This window comes from Alligator sinensis, unplaced genomic scaffold, assembly GCF_000455745.1.
Source record: "Alligator sinensis unplaced genomic scaffold, ASM45574v1 scaffold372_1, whole genome shotgun sequence".
Classification (NCBI taxonomy): domain Eukaryota; kingdom Metazoa; phylum Chordata; order Crocodylia; family Alligatoridae; genus Alligator; species Alligator sinensis.
In genome coordinates this window covers 654,744-661,840 of record NW_005842387.1, presented here as the reverse complement: position 1 = coordinate 661,840, position 7,097 = coordinate 654,744, and the positions used below count along the sequence as shown (strand labels likewise).

General features: G+C 42.0%; 1 protein-coding gene across 1 annotated transcript in view; it reads left to right on the top strand.

Moving 5' to 3' along the window:
- ADAM23 (ADAM metallopeptidase domain 23) overlaps window positions 1–7,097 on the top strand; it is a gene marked incomplete at its 5' end in the record, with an annotated part of 186,474 nt that overhangs the window by 1,752 nt on the left and 177,625 nt on the right. The gene's annotated exons all lie outside the window — the stretch shown is intronic.

The window sequence follows — 7,097 nt, the reverse complement described above, 5'->3', positions numbered from 1 at the left end:
TGCTGAACCACTTGTATCTGCAAAGAGAGTGTATTTATGAGTCTCAACTTTTTTTTTTAAATAGCCAATTAGTTCAGAGTATAGCGTGCACTATCTAATCAGCTAAATTCTGGTTTCCTGCCAGTGGATGCACATTAACAGTCATTATAAGAGGTTGCTGGTTCTTTAGTCAGAGATCAAATCCTTAACATTAAACCCCAAAGGATTTTAATTTTAATATTTATCTTGATAATCCTGATACTGATCAAATTGATAATCCTGATCTGGGCAGTAGAAGTTTGCCTGAAGGTTCCTATAAACGGATAGGTTTTTGGTTTGGTATAATGATCAGGTCTACAAGTAAATATATTTTAAAATGCATCTCTTACAAGACATTTTAAAACTTGGAAAAGTGATCTAACATTGCAATAGAATGAAGGAATTTTGTCCCTGTTGATAGTTTTTTAATTTAAAAGGTTATATAAAGGTGAAGGGGATTTGTGCAAGAAGAGATTGATGTCTCTGTTCTTTATCATGAAAAGTTGGATCTGTCTGGGGGATATTTCTAAGAGACTTGTCTATAGGGACATTCCTATTGAACTACATTACATTTCTGTTGATCAAGCAAATTCAGAACTTTTTGTATTATTTAAAAAAAAAACTATTACATTGTTAGTTTTTCATATATATAGCATAACCTTTTTTTTAAAGCCTGGAGGAAGTAGCACTGATTAGATAACTTAACTTAATTTGGGCTTCCTTATTTGAAAATTGTATTAAGTTTTAATAGTGGCTTAATGGAGAGGGAGTGCTTTCTAGATGACTCAAATCGGGTACCAGCAGGTGCCTGTGGACAGCTATAAATTATATGGCAATATTTTAAGGTACAACAACAAAGTAACTACTTTGATGTTATCCATCTAGTTGCCCTGTTTTGTAACCGTATTCCTTACAGAAATGACTTCACAATATCTAGCAAGTCTGAAATGCTTTTTCCAAGGTAGTTTTTGAAGGGGATGGGGAAAAGAAAAGAACAGAAGAGGAGATGAAGTATATCTCAAAATGATATATCGTAGGGAATTGGGTAGCATGTTTCCCAAGTTGGGGTAGAGCAAATGCAGTGTTTTTAGCTTCAATGCGCTCCTTCATTCCATTTTGGAATTTAACAGTATCTCTGTGAAGAACCACTAAGCTACAATCTGGGATTGTAGGTCCCAGATAGGTGGAGGGTGAAAGACCTCACCCTACTGTGCCCTGCTTTAGGCACCTTCTGCTCCTTCTGCATCTTTGGTCCATACCTGAGGTGGCAACTGCAGCCCCCGACTTCTGTGGCTTCTTTTCCAGCAAATTGTATGCTGGCAACCGGAGCCATGAGCATCCACAAACCTTCCCACTGACACTGGGATCATGGGAGGAGTGGGGGTTGTGGGGATGAACAGCACTGAAAAGTGCAGCCCTGTATCAACCCTCCCCATCTGTCTGCCTGTGCATGTGGCAGAGTACACTGCTGGGAACTTGGGGGTGGGGAGCAACCACGGGTACTGCTTGTCTTCAGGATGCTGGGGTGCCTGCTAGGAGGAAGAGTAATGGCTTCTTGGCTCAAGGGCTGGATGCCATGGCACCCTTGGAAGGATTGTGCAGCACCCTTGGATGCTGTGGTTGGTACCCTGGTTGAGAATCACCGAACTAATTTATAGAAAAATAGCTCTTCTATCTATAATGGATTCTGAACATCGTGCAGGGGCATCTAAATTTCTGGACAATGTACATATATTCAACTTTTAAAAACTAATATTAAACTAAATAATTAAAATGTTTACTAATAAGTCATACTTTTATTAAATTTGATGTGCTGTTTTTCTCTGTTTCTGTGGAAATGCAGAAAAACCTAGGAAATATAGAAATATCTTATTCTCTCCATAGTAACTTCCAATTTACTGAAAAGAATTGTCTCCCCTCCCCTCCCTCCCCCCAACAAAGGGAAAATTTAGAATGAAACTTAGGAAAGAAGGACTTTCTAGGCTTTGTAAAAGGTCTAAAAATGTGGCTCTGGAAATAATATAGATGTTTTTTGCTCTGTAATGAGTTTTTAGAGAACTTGAGGCATCCATGCAGAGGCCAGTCCTTTGAACAATGCTACCTTATGCTGCTTCTCCAGGTGGTCTCTTAAAAATGTTGCTGTCATTGCCTATATTCCTGCGCTTTAGCCTACTCTGGTTTGTGTAGTGAGAGTATAGATCTGCAGCAATTAATGCTGGCAGGGTAACCATGGATTTTTTTTTCATATTTGCTTGGTGGACATTGCTGTGTAGAGTGGTTCTTCCTTCCATTCTGCTATGCCCCTTAAATGTGAGAGTCTGTAACTGTACAGTGTTTTCATGGATGATTCTTTTTAAGCTTGAGGTGCCAGGAGGTTGTCACACTGGCGGCATTTCCTCTGAAAGACTGCAGCTATTTCGGAGCAAAATTTCCACTGCTTACAACCCCTTTCCTATATGAAAGGAATCATTGTATCCTTTTACTGGATTGTCCTTGTGTACTGTATGACATTTTAACTGCTCATTTTTTTTTTCTTCCTAGACTGTACACAGTCCCACCCAAACTTTGACCTTGTTCTCATACTCTGACTTTTCTTTTCCTTTACTCCATGCACTCCATCAACTATGCTGTCTTCAGTATTTTTGTTCTTTTATTAGCTTCATAGAGGGGAGCCTAACATTTCTGCGTAAAAATCCACAATCACAGAATCACTGTTTACTAAGGTACTGCCCTTACCACATGAAATGAGTAGACTATAATTTTGAGTGAGGATAAAAAATAAAGAAGTTATACATTTCTCCTAGCATCTCATCCTCCATGTGTCTTTTGCAAGTTCCAGGCAGGGATTGACTTTCAAGCACGCTACATGCTAATCAGACAATAAAAAAAACCCCTTCATAGGAATCAGTCAACAAGAGGTCTATTTTTAGGTTTGATCATTTACATGTAAATAGAAGAGAAGTGAACATGACAGCCTTTTGTGGAATCACCAGTCAGTTGTGGAGGGAGGTCTTTGATTTTTTTTTTTTTTTAATACTTTATTTTAATTGAGAAATGTGGTTATAAATAATTTATTGTTATTTTTATAACAATGGCATTTCAATGCCAGGTGATTAAAGCTAAGGGCCTGCTCCATCAAGCCCCCTATACAGACATTCCATTGAAGTCAAGGAGATGGGGAGTTCTCAGGACAGAAGGCCTGTTGGGTTGGGCCTAAATAGCTTGTAACTGCTGACTCACTATATGAAGCTGGTAGATAGGTATGTATATGCAATGTGAGGTGTAGGCATAAAGAAAAATACTGCTATTTAGAAATGTAATAATGGCACCTATTTTCAGGAAATGATTTTTAAGGAAAAAAAAGTACCTAGAAATGGACTATGTTGTGAAATTCAGTTAAATGAACGAGATGCTATTAGATAGACAATATTCTATTTATTACCATATTTGTAATCTACCCAAATGTTATTTTTAATTCCCCCTAACATGGATCTTTTCATCTACTGTTCATTCAGCTAGTTTCTGTTTATTAAAATGCCACCATAAGTAGGCCTACAAAATCTAAATTACTGGTAAAGAAAACTGGGAAGTCTTACCTATTTGACTTTCCATAGGTTTCTTTGTTTTGAGACAGAAAGTAGTTTTACTATCATTTCAGCTAGTTGAAATCCTGATTCCACCCCCCAGCCCCCCGGGCAAGGTAGAGACAATGCAGCAATGACTGTATAATACATCTCTTCTTTTGCATGAACAAATAGCATTCAGGTACCAAAACATTTCAAATATTCTATGCAAATTGTGTACATCAGTTTCTACCTCTGTAAACTGAATAGCATTCCTTCCTTATACATTTGTTCTGAAGCTTTATTAATGTGAATATTGAGAGATTCTAAGGTGAAAGGAAATCCTTAAATTCTTATTATAATTGTTCTTTTATTTTGCCTTTTCTCCATTGCAAGATACCTCTTAAATTTCAGAGGTTGCTTGTACATGGTAAAACTTACACCTATTGTTAAATATACAGCATGAAAGTTCATAGTGGTGGTTAAACCTTATCAAAAAGGCTTGTTGGTCACCTAGCTTCTGTAGAAGCTTGGGATGACAGAGAGATAGATGCAGATACCATTTTGAGTGCCCTTATTACTTTACAGTGAAAATGAGAACTGATTAAAATAGACACTAGTGTGAATGCACAACTACAAATGTTGTCCAAGGTTTTTAAGAGGTAATTTACACAATTACTTGTTGGGGATTGCATGTCCATCCTCTGACTTCTATGCAGTCATCAAAGAACTGTCCAGGGGAGACTGATATATGGCATTTGTGGTGGTATCCTGCAGTCCTTGAAAGGTAAATCATTAAGAAAAATAAGTACTTGGCAGCAGTATCTCACAGAATGTCAGAACCAAAACAGAATATCAGTATGGGGACCCATACTGGCAGACGATAATAGCATACATAAGATAGACCTTAAAACCTAAGATGGTCATTCTGCAGTTTCATGAGTCCAGAAAGACGCAACTCAAAACAACCTCTCATACTCGCTTTTTTAACCACTAGTCCTTAGAAAAGACCCCTATGAAGAAAAAAGTACACTTATCTGGCATTCACTGGTTGCTTTCCTTGATTTTGGAGCGGCCGGGGGGGGATTGCTTCTTGGTAGTGGATCGCATGTCATGAAAAGTTTCTTCCTGTTCTCACTTTGAACAAGAAATAGTCACTGAGAACAGGCCACAGTTTGCTAGCCCTGAATTCCTAGCTCTTGGATGCATTATGACTTCTTAAATCAGTATTCTTTTTAACCCAAGCCAATGGATTGTTCGAAAGAGTCGTTCAGACTGTTGGTTTTTGGATGCATTATGACTTTTTAAATCAGTATTCTTTTTAACCCAAGGGAATGGATTGTTGGAAACAGTTGCTCAGATTGTTGGTTTTGTTGCAAAATTTCCTTACCAAAAAAAAATCATGTTACATTTGCTGACTTCTGAGCAACAGCCATTGGAATAAGCCTGGCTTAATGACTAATGGACTTATGGAGGGAGGTGCCAGGCCACAGCCGTGGAGCCCGGGTAGGGCACTGGGTCACAGGTAACAGGCTCTCTGCAATTCTCACTGTGCTTGTGCTACTGCGGCCATGCTGCCAGGCTGGGCCCTCCCTAGTTTGCCCCAGAGGAGGGGGGTGTCCAGTCCCAGCAGGGTAGCCTCTGCTGGGTATTCTGCGTCCTTCCCTCTCCCACCTGTAGTTCTGGGGCTGCATGAGACCTGCCCCAGCCCTGAGGCAGGGCTGAGCATGCAGCTGGCTCAGCTTGTGGAGGCACTGTGTCAGCTGGAACAGGCAGTGCCAGGACCGAGGGGTTGCCCCTGGCCCCTCACACAGTGTGTGTGGCCCAAGGGTGTTCTTGGTGGGTGGCAGGACAGCAGCTACAGCCTGGGAGGCCACTGTTGCAGCCCTAATGCTCCCCCCGGGATCCCTGCTCAACTGCCCTGCTGCATTGCTGCCCCTCAGGAGCACCTTGGGGCTGTGCTCACCGCACAAGTGCCTGGCGGCGACACCTCAAACCTGGCATCACCTGCTCCAGCTGCCGTGATGCCTCCTCAAGCTGAACCAGCTGCATGCTCAGCCCTGCCTTGGGGCTGGGCCAAGCCCTGCATGGCTCCAGTGTTACAGGTGGGAGGGGGAAGAACACAACATACCCAGCAGAGGCCGCCTCACTGAGGCCAGACCCACCCCCTCCCCCTGGGGTGAGCTGGGGAGGGCCAAGCCCGGCAGAGCGGAGAAGTCTTCTAGGTCTGGGCCATGGTGGCACATGCGTGGCAGGAGGCACAGGGAGCTTGTTGCCCTGCCCAGGTCCTGCCCCTGCAGGGCACCAGCAGACCCTTTGCTGGGCCAGGAGTCTCACTGGCATGGCAGGAAGATCCCAGCTGACCCTGGGGGGTGGGCTGTCACCTTCCTCCCTCCTCCCCCATGGCAGAGGGATCTGGGTGGAGGAGAGGTCCTCAGCCCCAGCCCTTGCCTGTGGGGGCAAGGGCTCCATAGCTGGGAAGTGTCCTCTAGTGGTTCGGCTGTTTCTCCCCCCGGTCTGTGGCTTCCTGCCAGCGGCCTGGGGCTTGCACAGCTCCAGGTGCACAGTAAAGATGTAAGGGGCTGGGTCCAGGGCTGTTTCTGTCAGAGGTCACTAAACTAGATATGTGTTATTGGTTAACCGTTTAACTGGTATAATTAAAGGAGGTTAAATGGATTTTTTTTTTAATGATGTTTACATCCCTAGTCCTATTCTGATTTACAGTAGCTAAGGATTGGGGGCTTTAAGTGTGAACTGGCACCTTTGTAATATATATATAACTTTAAGATAACCAAGAGAAATACCTATTTTGATATGTCATATCTTTTTATAGCCTCTGGATAAGAGGTGTCTGAAACTGCAGTTTCTTTTAAACTTCTCTGGCTTTTGGGAAGTAAAAGAAACGTTTCCCTCCCTTTCTGGTGAAACTTCCATATCTTGGTCCTTTGGGTGAAGGAAGGCCCTCTAACCCACTTGTGTAGAATACTTCTCTCTTATAAAGCTATGGGATGCTTTTACCTTAATATTTTGATATCTGTTCCTCCCCTGTGAATTGGAGCCCTCAAAGTGTTCTTTATCAACCTATACAACATGGAATGTTATACATTTGTCTAGGTTTTGCTGATTTTTAGTTTGAAGTACTATGGAGTGATACAAAGAGTCAGGAGGACATGCAGGTAAGTAAGACAGGGGTATCTGTTTTCTTTACTCTGTTGATCCAACATTTAACAACATTTTATCTGGTCTGGTAAAAATTGATTTTTACACCTGTGACTGAAGCAGATAATTAGGTTTATCCCTTCATTGAAACCTCATATGTTGCAAGCATATATGCTTATCCCAGCCGTGATGGTAATGTTACATACACTATTTATGAAGTGCTTTGATTTGTCAGAATAGGGACAGGTATATCTAGCTTAATGTTTCATAGTTTCTAGGGTTGGAAGGGACCTGGGCAGATCATCTAGTCCGACCCCCTGCCATGGCAGGAAAGAGTACTGGGGTCAAACGACCCCA